This window comes from Microtus pennsylvanicus, chromosome 4 (genome assembly GCF_037038515.1).
Source record: "Microtus pennsylvanicus isolate mMicPen1 chromosome 4, mMicPen1.hap1, whole genome shotgun sequence".
Classification (NCBI taxonomy): domain Eukaryota; kingdom Metazoa; phylum Chordata; class Mammalia; order Rodentia; family Cricetidae; genus Microtus; species Microtus pennsylvanicus.
In genome coordinates, this window is record NC_134582.1 from 9,266,371 (window position 1) to 9,285,823 (window position 19,453).

Genomic DNA, 19,453 nt, shown 5'->3' on the forward strand with positions numbered 1-19,453 from the left:
AGAGCAAGCCAGTAAGCAGCACTCCTCCATGGCCTCTGTATCAGCTCCTGCTTCCAGGTTTCTGCCCAGTTTGAGTTTCTGTCCTGACCTCCTTCAATGATGAACCACAATGTGGTAGTAGAAGCCAAGTAAACTCTTCCATTCCCAACTTAGTTTTTGGTTATGGTGTTTTGTCACAGCAATAGAAATTCTAACTAAGATGAGTACCATCCAAAAGAACAAAAGATGTCTTCAAATAGAAGCACACATTTAACAAGTTAGTTACTAAATGAGTGAAAAACTATAAGGACCAGAGGCTTATAGTGACCTAACACAGTATTTCCCATAGGAGCAATCATTGAGTCTTCATTAATTCAGCATTTGTGGCTACATTATAAAACATAACTACTGTGAATAATGAGTGTTTGATATGGATGGATGTGTGTAGTTAAGTATTAGACACTAACAACAGATACATTTTAATTTGCAAATTTACCCAGCATTTTTCTATTTATCCTGTTAATCTGTTAATCTCACCAGCAGTTGCTAACCTAGATGAGTGTTTCCATGCTTATTAAGACAAATGAAAATGAGTCAGTTTATTCTTAAGCCATATAGGAGTCAGTCTTCAAAGGCAAACTTCTTTATGTTATAGACTTTAAGAAAAGGGCATAACAGAATCACAGTGAAGAAGATTTAACTGTGCATTTTGTGGGCATAAGCTAAGCCCAGCTCTTCCTTAAAGCATTCAAATTCAGTTCTTACCCATCACCTCTGTTGTCCCAGATTTTACTCAGAACACCAAACACTGCTCAGCCTAGACTGGAAAGTATCAGCACAACTACCCCAAAAATGCAATGTTCAAATGAAGATGAGAGTTTGTACCATAGAATACCTGGTGCAAGGCTCCATAATACTTCTTGTAGAGACCACTAGAACAGGGGCATGGACCGCACTGAACTAAGACGTCATTGTCCTGACTGGCCAGCTTTTCAACGAATCTTTTCCTGAAGATATCCTCTTCTCCATGAAAATATGTAATACCAGCAAAGGTCTATGTCTTTCCAAAGGCCTCTTTCTTCTATACATCCTCAATCTTACTTGATTCATATGAGAGTACATCCATATGAAGATAGGGAACAGACATTATCAGCCACTATGGTGTCTCCCACACCTTTAAACTTTTCCTAACATCAGCTATTGTAGTAAGAAGGCTACTAGTTTGTTCCTGGCTGCTCCGCCCCACAATAATCACATAGAAACTATATTATTGAAATCACTGCTTGGCACATTCGCTCTAGCTTCTTATTGGCTAACTCTTTCTTACAGTTTAATTTAATCCATCTCCATTAATCTGTGTATCGCCATGAGGTCGTGGCCCACCATCAAAGACATCCTCTTGTTCCATGAAAATATGTAATACCAGTATGTGTCTCTCTCCAGCGGCAGCTCCATGGCTTCCCTCTGACTCTTCCATTTTTTCTCCCAGCATTAAGCTTATTAATCTGTGTATGACTATGTGGCTGTGGCTTACTAGATAAAGTTTCCAGCATCTGTCTCCGGGCAGCCTTCTTACCATAAGCTACTGAACAGCTGGGAACTTCAGAGACGCGACAAGTTCTCTTCCTACTGATGACTTTGCTAGGAGATGTGGAATATTCAATAGTCTTGCACCTTTTTTTTTCATGTGGAACTTTATTGTATCCCGGAAAATCAGTGTTCATTACACAGGCATTTTTATGCATCTGATACTAGCTTTTGCTTGGTAGTTTCTTGACCTAATAATGAGTAAGTTAACAGTAACTAGACTTAAAAGGAAAATAAACATAAATAGTTGAGATTTTCTCATTTATAATCTAAATATGACCTTTGATCCTATTAGCTTAGCCCTTGCTTCTGCCTCAACATGGACACTATTACATAGACCGGGAATCATGTAAGTCACCTCTTCCTTTTATATCTGAGCTTGTTATTCAGTTTAGAATCCCATTTCCAGATGTTATTTGATTCTACTCAGTGACCATATCCTTTGCATGAAGATTCACAATGGGATCACCAACATATTGCCTATCGATATCATCTTAAAGGAGGAAAAATTTACATTGCCACATAGCTATCTATGGTCTCTTGGCCTTATCACTTTGGGCCAATGGAGAGTAGGACATGATGACAAGATGCAGCAAAGTTGCTCACTTTCTAGCATCCAGGAAACAGAGTAGAAGGGTCATCAGAGACAAAACATATCCTGTTGACTGAGGTTTCCATTCTGCCTGGTTCTACAGCCATTTAACCCCAAAGAAATATACAGAGGTCTACATTAATTATAAACTGATTGGCCTATTAGCTCAGGGTTTCTTATTAATTAATTCTTACATCTTACATTAACCCATTATCCTTGTCTGTGTTAGCCATGTGGCTTGGTACCTTTCATCAGTGAGACATTCTCATCTTGCTTCTTCTCTGTCTGGGTAATGACTGTGGACTGACTCTTTCCTCTTCCCAGAATTTTCCTGCCTGGTCACCCCACCTATACTTCCTGCCTGGCTACTGGCCAATCAGTGTTTTATTAAAATACAAAGGACAAATCTTTATAGGGTACAAGACCATTGTCCCACAGCGATATCCTCCAAAGGAATACTTTCCAGTGACCTAGTTCTTCCAACTAGGTTGTATTTCCTAATAATTCTACCACCAATGTATTGATTGATCCATGGATGAGGTTAAAGCTCCTATGATTTAACTACCTCCAAAACAACCAACTTCTGACATTGATGCATTAGGAACCATGACCTCAACACCAGCTATGGAGGAGTGCTTCTCATACGAACTGAAACAGATTCCCGTCTCTGTGTATGTAACCTGGCATGGCCACCAATTAGATAGGAGAAGAATTCTGTGAAGCTTTCAGTCTTGTGAGGTATTTGTTGTGGGGTTCTCACCATCAAATGCTCGTGGAAGGTGATGTACATACGCAGAACTGGTGCAAACTGTCTGAAGGACTTAGTTGCTCAGATCCACACAAGGCTTTGGACCACTGTCACCAGGTCTCATTTTCAATACAGAACAGATACCTGATTTATATCAGATTTTTACACACAGTCTGCTTTTTTGAAATCAGAAAATTTTCTCATATGTCAGGAATTTTTATTGTTGATGGTTGTTGTTTTACTGAAATACTTTTTTGGCCAGTCTTAGGGAGGAGATAAAGAGAAATCTTCAGCCCATCTGAAAGTAGATTATATTCCAGGGGTAAAGATGATGCCCTGCATAAAAAAATATTTATATGCAGTAGCCTATGCCAGCTAATGCCACCTGCAGAGAGAGAGCACCCCATACACCGAGCAGTTTTATTAATCAATTTGTTAGGGAGATTCTCCTCTGTTCAGTAACAAAACTGAACTGTCCCTGACCCCAACCCTCAGAATCTCTTTTTTGTGCACACAGCCTCTTTGATGAGCTGGTTGAGCTGTAGAGTGGCGTGGACAGCTGTGTTGCAATGTGATAAAAAGGCTGATGAAGATGATTCCACCCATGTCATGCTAGAATGAAAACCAGCACATTGAGCAGCAGTGCTAACCCAGCATTCCTTGGTTCCCTCCCCCTTTTATGTCCCCTCAACTGAACTCAGTCAAACAGCAGTCCCCGAATTATAGAAAACACTTTTCTTAAACCAAAGGAAGAATAATCAGAATTATAAGTTAAACCAAACGCTCCAACACATTCCCTGTCATGTTGTTCTTATCTATCCACAAGACAATGGGAGTTCCTACTTCTAATGTGTTTTGTAAGGAACAACCGGACCACAAAGCAAAATTTATAGTTTGCAAAGAATGCTGTGGGTTTTTGGACAGAGCCTGGGAAGAAAGAAGATCATGTGTAGTGCTGCATGCAAAAAACAGAGACCTGTGCCTGGTACAGTAGAGGGCATTGATTTCCCTATCACCACTAAGAGTGTGAAGACTCCCTTTTTAAAAGTATCATGCGTATTTGTATTTTGCTTCAAATGGGATGAGCTGACCATGGAAAATTCAGAGTTATCATTATACAGGTAGTGGATGATCTGGTCAAATGAAAAGTGCATGGTTCTTGGGTTTCAGGTCTGGTATTCAGCATGCATGACCACAAGACGAAGTTCACGGGCAGACCATTTTTTTCTCTGTCGATCACTATGCATTAATTTATCAAGGACACCATGGGCCTTTCCATGTTGCCAGGTACTGTGCAAGGAAATCAGGACATAAAATGTAGAAATTGGAGTCTATGCACTTAAGAATCTCCTCATCTCGAGTTAAGGTTATCTTGACAAAGCCCCGGCCTGCCTCTGGTCCTTTCTGAGTTCCTACTATCCCAGCTGTCTGCTCTTAGCTCTCAGCCTCAGGCCGATCACATTTGCAGAGATATCTTCTTTAAATCAGGAGGGTGTGGCTTTTAGAGGAGAGCATCTGTCTCAAACAAAAGTGCTTATCCCAAGACTTTAAAATATACTCAAAAAGGCAAATATAACAACTATTTTTTTTAAAAAAAATGTAAGTAGTTAGCCCTGAAATGAGCCAGGAATGTAGCTCTCAAATGTCTCCTGATTATATAATCCTTGGCCTGCTGAATAAGTTTAAAGAGGCCCTATTTCTTGAAGCTTATTGAAGAAATAGATAAATAATAATAATTAATAATAATAATTATGATCATAATAGGAAAATAATTAAGCCTGAGAGTAGGGGAGTTTCCATGATCACTTGTTCCAATTTTAGGAAACTGGGCACTTCCAGCACTGCCCAAACAAATGTGGTTTTTTTGTAGTACTTGGGATGTGATCAGGCAGGAGTCTGCCCACCAAGGATCTCTAATTGAGCCATCTGTACCATTAGATGACTAAAGCCAAATACGAGTCTTAATTCAAACTAACCCATCATCCTGTTCCACTTCCCTGCCATTCTAGGTAGCAGCAGCGGAGCCAGTGGCTCTCACACTGCCAAGTGTTAAAGAAACGCCACTTCAAAGAGTTCAACTCTTCCTCGGTTTTTATTTAGAAACCTGATAATGGCTGGACTAAGCCATGGGGGGTCAAAGATCCAGGTGGCCAGGGAGCCTATAGCCAAGATGAGGAAAGCCTCGCTGCCTGCTGGTTTAATAGGCTGCCCTTGTTTCTAATGGGGCTTGAGTGGAGCTGAAATCGAGGCAACGAGACCATATCAGAGTGATCTTAACACTGAACCACCTGACACTGGGTCTGTGGGGGATATTTCATCATTGTCTGTTTGACCTTTGTACCCTCAGACTTACAGCCCATCATTTCTGGACAGCAGCAACTGAAAAAGCCATTTGTTCCCATCCCATGTACCTGTCCTGACGCGCTGTCAACAGCTGTTTGCATTGCTAACTGGGCCAAGGGAAAACAATTGATGCCGGCAAACTCGGATCCCTAACCACCTCTTTTATTCTTGTCACTCCTGGTGCTAATGATGACCTATATTCTCCACCATAATGATTATCTTAAAAGTCTTTTTGGCTTCGAGGAGAGCATTTGAGTCCTAAGTGCCTGTATTGTGAAAGAATATAATATGGAGAGGTCTATTATCTTAGAATTCATTCGCCTCTTTATTTTTTTTCAGGCAGTGCTGTAAATTAAACCGCTTGAGTTGGCTTTGTAGGTTTCTTTTTTTTATTTCTTTCTTTCTCTCTCTCTCTCTCTTTTTTTGCATACACAGCAAGGATAACTGCACCTCAGATTTATGAGCATTGTGAATAGGTTGCCATGGCAACCACTCTGGCTGCTCTACACCAAATAACCTTGTCATGTGAGCGTTTATCACAGGAACATCAAGGACTGGATTGCACTGTACGCTCTTTGGCTAAACAGCAGGATTTTTCTGAATAATAATTGGTCATGGCCTTTTATTCCACCAGTCAGAGTTAATCATCCTCGGAATCTGAAATTAACCATAATGCATTCAAGGCGCAGAGTGCAGCCATTCAAAAATTCCTCTTTGGAGGAAGAAAACTTTCCAATGATCTTTGCTCTTTGTTGTATATGTTCATTGCTGTTATTGTTATTGGCATTGTTATTGAGAAAGCTTAATGAGAGAAAGATGAGGATTTGAGAATGGCATATAGAGCTCATTAACATGATATAAGTAAAATGAACATTTTAACTAGCCTATTATTTATTGGAAATAAAAGATATTTTAAAGTCTCATCAAAACCAGCAGACTTTTTTCCTCTCAGATTACCCATAGAGGACATTTGATCATTTGGATGGATTTGGTTAATTTATTTTCCATAGATCCCGTGTTTTAATACACACCTAGAAATCTCAATGTGTCTGATATATCATCTTAGAAATAAGAGATGAGTGGTTCTGAAGGATTAGCAAGGAGCTGGAGACTGCATACACAGCAGGTGAAAGTATGCAAGGGTGTGGGCGACTTCCGTGCATGTCCACAAACACACAGGATGGACCCTAGAAAGAAAATGCTTGGATCACATGAACGCAGCTGCCTCTCCTTCACAGGCAATTATGTCAGAGCTGAGGGCAACAGGATAAAAATATGTCAGGATCACATTCATTAGTTGGGATATTTTCTGTTTCTAAAGGAATGTACTATAAAATAGTACTAACAATGGTGCCAAAACTTTAACCAAGTAACCTAATTATTGTTTGCTCATCTCGATGACTGCCCCATTTCTTACCTACCTTCCATCATCATTATTATTGATAATAATCATCATGCTTTAGGTATTACCTATTCACATACAGTTACATAAAGAGTAAGTAAGCATTAAATTTCCAGTGGGAGAATATTAGTAATCGGTAACAAGTACTTTTTCAAAGGGCCGATTAAAAGAGAAAAGGACACTTTTAAAACACTCTCATCAGGTTCTGTCTTCTAGGTCATCACCATCTTCACCTACTTCTAAGACTCTCTTTTACGAGAAAGACCTGGAGTCAGTTCAATCAAGTAAGGCTAAATTATTAGAGCCAAAGATGAAACTATAATGATGTGGGAAGATTCCAGCTCGATGCGGCTATCCAGGAACACAGCGCCATTCCTCCTGGCTCACAATCCCACTCTTCTCTTTTCTCTGCTGCTGTTCTCCATTTGAAATAAACGTGAGTAGAGGGCAGGCAGAAAGCTGTGCTGTAGAAAAGCAAGAAAACTGAGCAGGAGTGGAAAGACACTCATTTCCTACCCATTCATTTGACTATGCAAGGCCAAGAGCGCCACTCAGTTCCAGGGAAAGCAGTAGTTAAGGAAGTGCAACTCTCGCCCTCTGGCCACTCCCTGCACTGGAAGAAAGAGGACATATGCATGCTGTCCTGTGCTAGGATGTCTTCACAGAGTTATATCAGAAAGCCAGGACTCACTCGGAAATGGGGTTCCTTGGGGATCTTCAAAACACCACCTGATTCCATGAAGGAGGTGTGACAGGTGGGGTTTAGACTGAGCCACAAATGCTGGATATGGTGGCCCATGCCTGTAATCCCAGCACATAGGGAGACAAGGCAGGAGGATCCTGTGTTTGAGGCCAGCATGGGATTCAAAGTGAGACCACCATTTCAGCAAAACAAAACAAAAATCAGGGCGAATAGAAAGGTAAATCACCTCTCTCAGGTGTACATTGGCTGGTCTTTATTCTTTTTCAATACTTCTTTTTCCTTTTGTACTTCTTATTTTGCTGATATTTTCTAAAAGCAATTTTACAGGTATATTTGTTTTGTGTTTTTACACATTGTTCTTTTTCAAACAGAACTGTATATATGTATTGCACATGTTACTATGTTAGATAAGGACAATTACATATTGTATAGTAACACATCCCCTCCCATAGCCTTCTAGCCTCTCCCCTTTCTCACCACCCCCATCCTGTTATTCCAGTTTGTGCCTCTAGGTGATTTTATTTCTTTTTTCTTTTCATATGTACACATATGCTCTTCTGTATCTAAAGAAAGTCTGAAAACTATATGTGAGGAAAAATTGTCTTTCTTAGACTGATACTGTAGAAAATCATCCTCACTATTCTTGAGTATCATGAGTACCAAACCATAGGACAAATTCATTTGTGTTATGAGTCTAGAAGATGCTTAAAATAATATTTCCCAAAAAAACCAAAAGAAATATTTTCCATCTTTTTTCTTTTTTACTTATAAAATCCAGAAGGACATAAAACAATGCACCATTTGTAGTTCCCATAGAATAGGCATTCTTCTTGTTCCGATTACTCAGAGCTATCACTCCAGGTTCTATTTTTGGTTGTCCAAATCTGTATAATAAAGTTGATCAAAGCATAATGGATTAAAGTACAATGATAATTTAATATGTCTTGTGGTGTTTATGGATCATAAATTTAAGAGCAGTTTGACTAAGCTGTTCTGGTTTGGTATCTCTCACAGAATCATGGTTAGACATTTGCTAGCGCTATTATTCCCTGGGGATTTGGCTGAAGCTGGCAGATACGCTCCCAAAGAGACTCACCTATGTGGTTGGTAAGGAGGATGTGGGTGGGAGTTGGCTGTTGATAAGAACTGACTACTCATAGCACCAAGGCTGGCTTCCTCCAGTATGAGTTATTGATGGTAGGACACAGAAAACCTTTAGCAACCGGTCTTGAAAATTGCTCAGCATCACTTGATGCAGCCCACTGATTGACTATTTCAGAGAGGGGAGAAGTTACACAAGGTGGGGACTCTAGGACCCATGGGGGAGATTTTTTTCAGAGTGTGGATGCTGTGGGGCTGCCATATCTTCCACCGCCTGTGTGCCGCTTCTCTCTGTTTCTGCTCAGAAACTAGAAATGTATGGTGGTACTCAGCAAAAAAAAAAACATCTTTTAATTTTGTAGAATCTAGAATGATGGCTGATTATAAGCAACAGTGGTCAAATTGTTTTAAACATACATAAAAGTGGCAACCTATTATTTAATGTAAATTTAAAAGTGCATATTTATATGCCAGTCTTTTGATGTAAGATCGGTGTCATTTTAAAAATATGGGTCTTTTAAATCATCATTTCCCTCAACCATTTCCAGAAGACATCATTTACGTTGTCTACTTTTGGATTCTCTAGAGTAAATCACAAACCTAAAAGTCTACTTTCTGAACTATCTAGATACAGACGCATCAAGGCTTTACGGTTTATAGTTACGCTCTTGGAGCTGTCGCACACTTTCATTTCAACATAAGTTCTTTTTTTAATCAACTTTTCATTTACTGACTCTTTCCAGAGTAATCAACTTAATTTTATAGAAACAGTAACCCTCTTTGCATTTGTATATTACAGCTTTGCATAATATTTAAATATATTACATAAATTATAAATATAACCAGCATACAAATGTTTGGGAACAAGAAACAATTGATTCTTTAAAAACACAAATGTGCTTCCCAGAGAGTAGTGGACTGGCCCCAAATGTTCTTCATAATACCTTGAAGACGGATGGCCCTCGTTTGTTAAAAGAAATATAAAGCAAGGTGATGGTTAATATTTTAGTTAATTTGCATTTTCTTTAAAATGTGTGTTAAAATGACTGAAGTTTGAATTCCTTTTCAAAAAGAAACCTCTCAAATATTTGCACTGACATGCAATTGATCTTACAATGACAGACTGTGAATGAAGCCATGATGTCTTCACCTAAAAAGATAGAAAGAAAGAAAGGAAGGAAGGAAGGAAGGAAGGAAGGAAGGAAGGAAGGAAGGAAGGAAGGAAGGAAGGAAGGAAGGAAGGAAGAAGTATAAAGGGGGTATTTTGTCCCATCTGTCTGTTCCCAAATACCCGGCAGCCGCTCCCCAAATAAATGACTCAGAAACTTAATATTAATTGTAAATGCTCAGATTATAGCTCAGGTTTGTTACTAGCTAACTGTTACACTTAAATTAACCCATAATTCTTATCTAAGGCTTGGTACTTTTTCTCAAAACAGTATTCTCATCTTGTTCCCTCTGTGTCTGCTAATATCTCCTGATCCCACCCTTCTCCTTCCCATCATCCTTAGTCTGGTTGCCCCACCTAGACTTCCTACCTGGTTACTGGCCAGTCAGCGTTTTAGTAAACCAATTTGGGTGACAAGTCTTTACAGTGCATAAAAGGATTTTCCACAGCATTTCTCCCTTTTGGTGTAATTAAAAAGAAAAGTTTTAACATTACCATAGTAAGATTATGTACAGCAAAAACAGTTGTCAAGTAAAGATTACAGTTACAATATCTAGTCTATTTGCATTTGGCAAAATTAGAGAAAATACTTTATTATCTATGCTATCTTTATGATCCAAAGTTTTACACATAATTCACCTTTTGTCATAACTAACTTTTGTCATAGCTCATAAATAACTTTTTTCATAATTCATCTTTTGTCATAACTACAGAAAACCATAACTATCTATCCTTCAGCTCCATCAAAGACCACAAAAGGAGGGACATCGGGCTGCCTGGACAAACACCCTAAGTTCCTCTGCAATGTTTCTTAGTAAAGTTTGGCAGTTACCTTTTTTGCATCCTGCTGATGCAGTTTGAACAGTACTTGTTAGAAATTGAAGCAAGGGGCAATTTCTTTGCACGTATGACTAGCTTTTGCCATAAAGAAAACAAGTTGTATACAGAGTTTCTTCAATACTCATCAACTTCTCTAAAGTAGATTGGTTCTGCCAAGAGCACATGTGTCTCGCTGTCATGAAAAGTCTTAGGTTATTAAACATATTAAGGCCATATTCTGTAGGTCTTTAAAGTATTTGAAAATTATCTATCAATCTAAATATATCTGTGTATGACCTTGAAAACATACCTAACATGACTATAAAAGTTTGACTATTATAGATGACTATTAATCTGTAATTCTTAATTATACATTACAGTTTTAAATGAGTTGCATAATTTACAATACCTTAAGCAAAAGCAGAAGCATACATACAGTATAACAAATTTAATTTTAAATTTGTGTTGATAAAACAAAATCCATACGAATGTAAAATATGTAAGATTAATACCCTGTCTTGAAAAAAACAAAAAATATAGTTGTTTTTTGGATTTAAGTAGATTATATAATCAACCCATTTATCCTGTCATTCCTATAACATATCCCCCTTCATCTTTTAGAAAAAAAAAAAAAACCTCTAAATTTAACCTTTTTGTTTAGCCTTTTTTTTTTTTATAATTTGTAACCAACTTTTTTGAAATGAAAACAAACATTTATAACCAACATTTTGGAAATGTGAATGCAGGTTTCTAGGCTACATCCTGATGATTAGGGGTGCCGTAGGATTGTGGTCAAGTTCTGACTGAGTATTCTGTGATGCTGGATCATCTCAACCAGTACCTTGTAGCTGTAGAATTCAGAAGACACCGCAACAAAGGCACTCTGAGTCCTTGGATTATCTAGGCCATCCCATCAGAGATTTTTCAGTAGTCTTTCTCAGTCAAACCTGATTTTTCTTAACCCTAAATGAATTCACAGACTCTCATTTCCAGTGGAAACAAAAGCATAACCTCTCCCCCAAGTAACATATCTTTTGACTTAAATTTTGAAGTCAAGATATTTTAAAAATATATAGATTGGTTTAATGTAGCAGCTTTCATAATCAAACATCTCTCAGCAGTTATCATTAGTTCATTAGCCATCAAAAAATTTAAAGACAACACAATAACACAGTATCTAAACTTTCTGTGTATTTTCCATCTTTACATAGCTTACTATATTTTTATTACTCTATTTCCTTGTTAAGTACTTTCTCTACACTTTTTCCTTTCTCTACATATATTTTTTTAAACACACTGTAACCAATTTAGAGGACTTTTTGTGTATGGGGGTGTTTTTTTGTTTTTGTTTTTTGTCTGAATCTGTTCTTACTTCATATTGCTATCTTTTTCTGACCACATGAGCCTTTAAACTGCTAAGAGGTGTGACTGGGACTAAAGCACTGGCTTTGGTGGCTGGCTCCACCCCATTCCTTAGTTGTAAGAGCCTATTCTCATTGCAGAGGTACTAACAGGAGCCATACTTATTGCCCCAACTCTGGGAAGTTTGAGTCCAGGCTGCCACCAGTAGTGTGCCACCCACTGCTTATAAACCCCATTTAAGTATTTCATAGCAGGGCCTCTGAAAAGAGCCATTTCTTAAAGGAGCTGTGCCTCTGCTCACCACTGGCAAACAGAGCTTACCCAATAAAAAGCAATTCCCAAGAAGCTAAATTTGACTCTATTTTTGTGTGTTTAGAACCTTTTTAAAGCTTTCTCAGGTCTTATGTGAACTTTCCAATGAGACATTTTGTTCCCCAATACCTGGCAGCTGCTTCCCAAATATTGACCCAGAAACTTAATATTAATTGTAATTGCTCAACCTATGGCTCAGACTTATTAGCTAACTCTTACACTTAAATTAATTCCTAAATAATTATTCTTAAATAATTCTTATCTATTCTTAGCCACGCGGCTTGGTATTTCAGTATGGCATTCTCATCTTGCTCCCCCTGTGTTTGACTCCATGTTTCTCCTTCCCATCATTCTTAGTTTTGCTGCCCTACCTATACTTCCTGCCTGGCTACTGACTGATCAGCATTTTATTAAATCAATTAGAGAGACAAATCTTCACAGTGTATGAAAGAATTGTTTACAACAAAGAAGTTTAACAATCTCTCAAAAAAGAGTGAGAAAGTGTAAAAGCTGGTTGTGTTTTTGGTCCCAGCTTCAGGGTGATATTGTGAATTACCTTCTAACTTAATGCTCAATTACAGTGCCCAGGGATTTAGCAGGGTAGTACCACTCTCATAGGCAAGGTAGATGTACTAGAAGAACATATACTGACTTTGACTTTGTGAAAGGTATAAAATGGCTAGTAGGGCATGATGTGGGATTCCCCTCCATATGCTATGAATGTGTTTTATTACCACTGGTTAATAAAGAAGCTGCTTTGGCCTATAGCAGGGGAGAATATAGCGTGTCTGGAAGATATATATATATAGAGAGAGAGAGAGTAAGCAGAGTTGGGGAGATGCCATGTAACTGCCCAAGAAGCAAGAGGTAACAAACCACGAACCTCACAGTAAAATACAAAGTAATAGAAATGGGTTAATTTAAGATATAAGAGCTAGTTAATGAGAAGCCTGAGCTAATAGGACAAACAGTGTTGTAATTAATATAGTTTCTTTGTGATTATTCAGGCCTGGGCGACCAGAAAACAACAGGGCAGTCTTCATTTACAAGGACAGGCTAGTACACCATGAAAGTGAGAATGAATGCGGAGACAGAAAGATCTATGAACTGGCAAGGAAAGCATGGTAAAGAAAGGCTGACAGTGTGGTCCTGTCAGGAAAAGCAGCCAGGGAGGCTGAGCAGTTTGAGTTCGTACAGGAACAGGGCGCCATGGCAGGTTTCTAACCAGGACAGGGCCATGAGTGAGCGAGTGCTTGAGGGCAATCACAGGCACAGAACACTAGATAGATTCAAATGGAAGGAGGCTGGGGGCAGGGCGAGGGTACCACAGTTGTTTTTGTGGTTTCAGATAAGTTACATAAGATCTGAGAGGGTCCTGACAAAGGCAGACTCCGTAAATATCAAGACCTCACACATATAACAATACCAGATTTAGGAGCTCTTCACTGCCCCTGGCAAATAGGGAAGGTAAGAGAAAGAAAGGCAAGGTCATGAGCACAGAGCCTGAGATGGAAACTGTAGGATCCTTGTTCTTTGTCAGGGTCCTGATCCTTTCTTTCCTTTCTGGATCTCTGTTTAGATAAGAGACAATTAGAGCTGAGAGGATCATGTACTTCATTTCAGCCCAATTTTTATTTTATCATCATTTTAGACTCACCCTGGCTCCCCGTTCTCCCATTCTGCATTTTCTTCCCTCCCTCTCTAACCCATCCCATTCCCTCATTAAGGATGGGAAGTCCTCCGCAAGGACTCACCTACTGTGCCACACATTGTTTAATTATCTTTATTACTTTCCCATTTGGAAAATTGTAATTGATGGGGATTCCATTTATCTTTATCCTCTCTGCTCTGTTTGATGAAAAGATGGCAGTTTCAAATAGCTCATCATTTCCTTTCGAGTGGGGCTGAAGTCGGATTCCAGCAGCATCCTGATAGGGACCCAGACATCCCACAATCCCATAATGTTTTATGAGCAGTTTTACAGTCCAGACAATGGATTATCATGTCCTTCCTAAAGGTTGTTATGTGGGTTGTCAGGAAACAGAAGCTGAAAGACAGGATAACCTGTGACAGCTTGACAGTTGGTTTATGCCCCTGCCCTGGTGATAGCCCTTGGCTCAGGGGTGTCTGTGTGGAGTGCCGCTGAGGTGGGGCAGGGTGAGCATTAATGTTTTAAAATGCTCTCCTACTTAATGACAGGAGAGGAACATTCTAGTTGGAAGATTCCTTCATGAATGTCTAAGTGACTGCATGTCATTAGTGAAGGCACTGACTCTCAGAAATGGGCTGTGAGCAATTGGGATACATATCTCAGCGCTGAAAACAATCAAACTGTCTTCTTTATAAAGTGTATTTTGGTCTATACATCACAGATATGACATCCAGCATATCAAATGTCCTAAGCAGAAACAAAAATTCACACATGAGGAAATAAAGAGGCAGAAGTCCCGGTGATTGGCATGGCTTTATCTCATCACCAGTGCTGGTGTTCAAGCGCTTTGTCTTTTCACTGATGTTTCCAGGCTATATAATTTCACCAAAGATTTATTGAGTCAGTGTAGCATTTCCCCCATTCCCTATTCATCTCTGTTTGGGTTTTCTATAAGAGAAAACTAACTGAAGCTGTAAGGAAAACTTTATCCCCAGTGTATCCAGGACATGCTAATCACTCCTAAGGGCAGCCTACTGGCAGATCACTGAGAATGGGCACAAAGACGGGAGACAAACATTTCACGTAACACAACCAATTATGAATCCTATCTGAAGCCAAGGAAAGTGGGATTTTCTATAATAAAATGGGATTGGAAAGTACAATGTTCATAAAGCTTAATGTAAAGCATGTTTAAAAAAAAGACCTCTGAACTTGAACAGGGAATCTGATTCTTACTTTACTACCAAATTGATCTTGATGGGCCTCTATATTCTGATATCAAAGGGAGTTGGTATTGTAAACTCAGAGACCATATTCAACAGTAACATTCTGGGGCTGCATGGAGACTGTGTGTCCAAGGGACTGTGAACAGCAACTGCAGGAGGAATGGGAGAAAGAGCAATGTTTAGGAGAAGCTAATGGGAAACATATGGTGTGGCTGATTAGCAGCAGGAAGAAAGGGGGTGGGGTCAGGATCAGGGGTCGCCGATGAAGCCTTCAATTCTCCGGAGGTTAACTTTCCAAACTCACGGCTGAGCACAGGCACAAAACATCGGACACCCATAACTTACGTTTTCATTGCTCTTCAGAGAGGAGCAATTTATAATCATCTCTGTTGACTTTCAAATGCTCCCCCGAAATAAACAGATTCCACTGTTGTGTTTACAAATGAGGTAACTGAAGTTCTGGGAAGGTAAGAGCCTTCCTGAGATTTATTGCTCCTGAGCTGAGTTGGACAAGACCCAAAGTTTACTAGGGCCTACTCACGGCTCTATTTCAACCCAGTTCACCATAGCAACCATTTGTATTTCTATGGCGCTTTTAATTTCTTAAATGTGTTTAAAAACCACTACCTAATTTTATTTTCTAGAACCCCTGTCAACTGAGAATGTGAGGGACTAGTTCTCCTGTTTTAGGGCTGAAAAACTGAGGTCCAGAGGCAGTAAGCAATGTCCCCTGAGTTTCCTATTAAACCAACAACTCTGAGTACTCATGATGCCCAAGCATATTCCAAACCCAAACCCAATGGCAAAATCAAATCTTATCTCAGAGTGTTTTAACATGTATCCAGTTCCTGTTAATAACTGGATACAAGATAAGATACCTCACGCACAGAGGCTGGTGACCCTGATGCTATCAAATATCCATCCTGAGAGAGACCACGACTGTTCAATTGAGATTCTCTCTCCCCTGAAGACACATGACATACACTTACTAAAAATACCACAAGTGTCCTGTACCGTGTTGTCGCCTGGAGCTTGGTTCCTCTACCAAGCCTCAAAGATACTACTGAATTGTTATGTTTTCTGGTTTACATTGTTTTAGCCTTCTACAGCTCATCCAAGTAACACCAGGTCCCCCCTCTTCTAGTCTTTATTATAAATAAGTGGACAAATGTTGTGTATTAAAGGGGAGGTAAATTTCATTTGTCTGAAAACCTGTGTGTTTCTCACCTCAGAAACTCCCGTTTTGTGTCGGGCAGGTAAAACAACAGACAATGTAAAGACAGCCTGTCCTTCCTGTGAGTGAGCTGCTCTTCTCTAAATGCCCTGGACTGTGCTTTATTTACTTTTTAAAACAAGCTGTGTTTTTCTAAATCATAATATACTTGCATTATTTCCCCCTTCCCTTTAATCCCTCCAAGCCCTCCCCCATATCCCCTTCTCTCTTTTAAATTCATGGTCTATTTTTTCATTAATTGTTAGTACTTTTATACCATTCGTTATTCAAGACAGTAAAGGAATACTAGGCTTCTCCTCACCCTCTGGTAAATCCATACAGTGAACACCATTCTAGATCTTAGTGGATGGGATCTTGAAGATCGCACTGAAGGTTTCAGGTCATAAATACAGAGTGGTTTGGGCACAACAGGTCCACTGAATCGAAAATTGTCTCTAAGTTTATGCTGTTAAATTTTTGTTGTTATGCAAGAACAATAACACATTTACGTCATCATCTCATTCTACTCAAATACTACTCTTTTATAAATGTTACAAAATTCTTTAACATTAGCCAGATCCATCTTGGACAATGACAGAGCTAAGATTTCAAAGTGTGTATCTCAAATCACCATCACTTTTCCGCCTCAAGCAACACCTCCCCAACCGCCTTTCTCTGGTTGTTCAGGGATACATAAGGCAATAGTTTCCGTAGAGAATATAGAACTGCAGATGTTTACCAGCAGCCTATGGTACTGAGTTGATTTTTATAGATTTCAAAATGAAGATTTATTTTGAGACGAAGGAAGGAAGAAAAGAAGGAAGGAAGGAAGGAAGGAAGGAAGGAAGGAAGGAAGGAAGGAAGGAAGGAGGGAAGGAAAGAAGGAAGGTCATTTCTCATCTGTCACCACCTCTATGCTCTTTCGACCTCTGGAAGTAGAAGTGAGTTGGCCTGAGCCACCCGACTTCTGTGTGATTTTGTGACTAGTGTGCAGGAGAATGAGTAAAGTCTCCTCTTCAGCTCTTCTTCCTGTACCTCTCTTCTTGCCTTTGACAATGCCTCCCCAGAAATTCCTCTTTCACCCCAGAAAAACAGCAGTCAAACTCCAACTCAATCTCCCCACACAGGCCCCTTGGTCCTTCCAAGATAATCTCATGCTCTTTCCTGGGGTATAGTAGTCTGTCTTTCTCTCCATCACTGACACCACACATCGCTATTCTTCGTCCCAAGTTGCTAGGTGATTTTCCAAGTGTAGCCATGACTTCAGGGAGACAGAAGACACGTCTGTCACCTGTGTTCCTCTTCCACTAACTGGTCACAGAGTACAAGTTTGTTGGCTTCAAATTTGAATTTCCAGGTGGAGTGCAACCCTCTTTTAACTCTGAAAACACAGAGCAGATCACAATGAGAGAAATGTATAAATAAATACACACATTTTATGTATATAATACTATATCATGTTGTATCACATTATATCATACTATATTATATTCAATAAGATAAGAGTTCTTGAGCAAAACTGGGCATCTTCTAAAGAGGTAGAACACTGCCAGGTCCCAGTTCTGCCCAAAGGGCCTGACATTGTTTTCGTGTATGTTGAGAAAGTACCTTCTTTGCGAATCTGGGGCCACCCATCATGGCAGCAGGAAACCCAGTCATCTGTTACACCTCCCTCAGAAATGGCCGCATCACAACTGTCTCTGTTTATTTCTCAGGATGTCAAATATATTCACCTTTTCTTCACCACAGAGCTGGTGGCATATTTGCACTGGTTGAGTGGAGGCAGTGGGTCATTTTTTGAAACTCATAGTGGCCAGGTCACTGCAGCATACTCGCTGAGAGCAGAAGCAGCAAGGCAGCAGACACCGGCCCCTTCACTGGGTGAATGCCACAGTGGCTTTGCATTTGTCCCCAAAGGCCCCTGATCTGATATTCACTTAATCTTTTCTTCCTGGGCAAGTTGGTGGCTTCTCGCGATAGTGTTTTAGGGAGGAACAGGCATGGGAACCCAGAGGCCTGGTTCTCACCTTGGCTCCATGCCCATCCCACCGCACCCTCATCCCTTTCATGGGCCACACCCCTTGCACACCTGCCCTCACTTACTGCCAGACGGCGGGCTCAGCTGGCAGCGTTTTCCTTTTAGACCATCCTGAAGTTGCCAACACTCATGCTTTCTAGTTAAAATGATTAGCACCCAAGATACTAATGTCCATGGTACATAATATGGGGGCAGAGAGACGCCATGGTCCTACCTGGAAGGACTATGTGCCTAGTTCAGTCTCGCCCCATCCACTGATTCATTTGTGACTAGACTGACTCTAAGAACCCTAACCTAGCTTCTTCCAGGGCTCTTGTGAGAGTTGTGCCAGAGTAAAAATATGACCATACTTTAGAGGCAAATGATGTAGAGAAACAACTTGTCATTAGAACCTCACTGGGAATCTTGCTAAAAGGACAGAACAGACCTAAGACATGGCACTTGGTTCCATTTTGACCACCATCTCCATGATCTCAAGTAAGCCATAAAGTTTACATAATCAGATAAGCATAAAAATAGCCTCCGTACCCTTCCCAGCAATGCTCTGTAGATATGAGACAGCCTGCATGGGAAAACACCAGCAAATGTACAGCAAAAGAGGTCACTGTTTTAGCAAGCATATCTCCATTGAAAGCCCTAGGTTCCATGTCAGACACTCACCCTCCTAACAGGAAGTCCCATAAGGAGAGATTATATGTAAATTACCTAGCCTCTGCATCTGCATTACTCTGGAAGTTGTGTTGCTCAAACCCTGGAGTGCTGGCCTGGGAATTGAGGGTGGAAGCTAGATATGTATAGGAAAGAAACTTCACAGCCCAGTGAGTCCCTGGGGATGGCGTGCATTTTAGCAGTCTTATAGCCAACTCAAATAAAACGTCTTTCAAGGGCACAGTGTCACTCTTCCAATTCTTGGATAGAAGGGGTCCATGCTTAAGTATCTATAAAATGCTTACCACCAGCCATAACTTTAAAATAAAAAGCTTGAAAAATGTATACAATTTTGGAAGTATGAAAGAGAGATGGTACAGGGGAAACATAAAGCAATCGCAACGCGAGCAGCCAGTGCTCCAGAGGGGGGAGATCCAGAGAGCTGGAGCTTATCAATCCCGCAAGCTCATCCTCCTCACGTTGGTCCTGAAACACAAATCGCAACTGGACAAGCAGAAACTGGGGAAACACAGCGTGATGGAACGGAAAGTCTGGATGGTG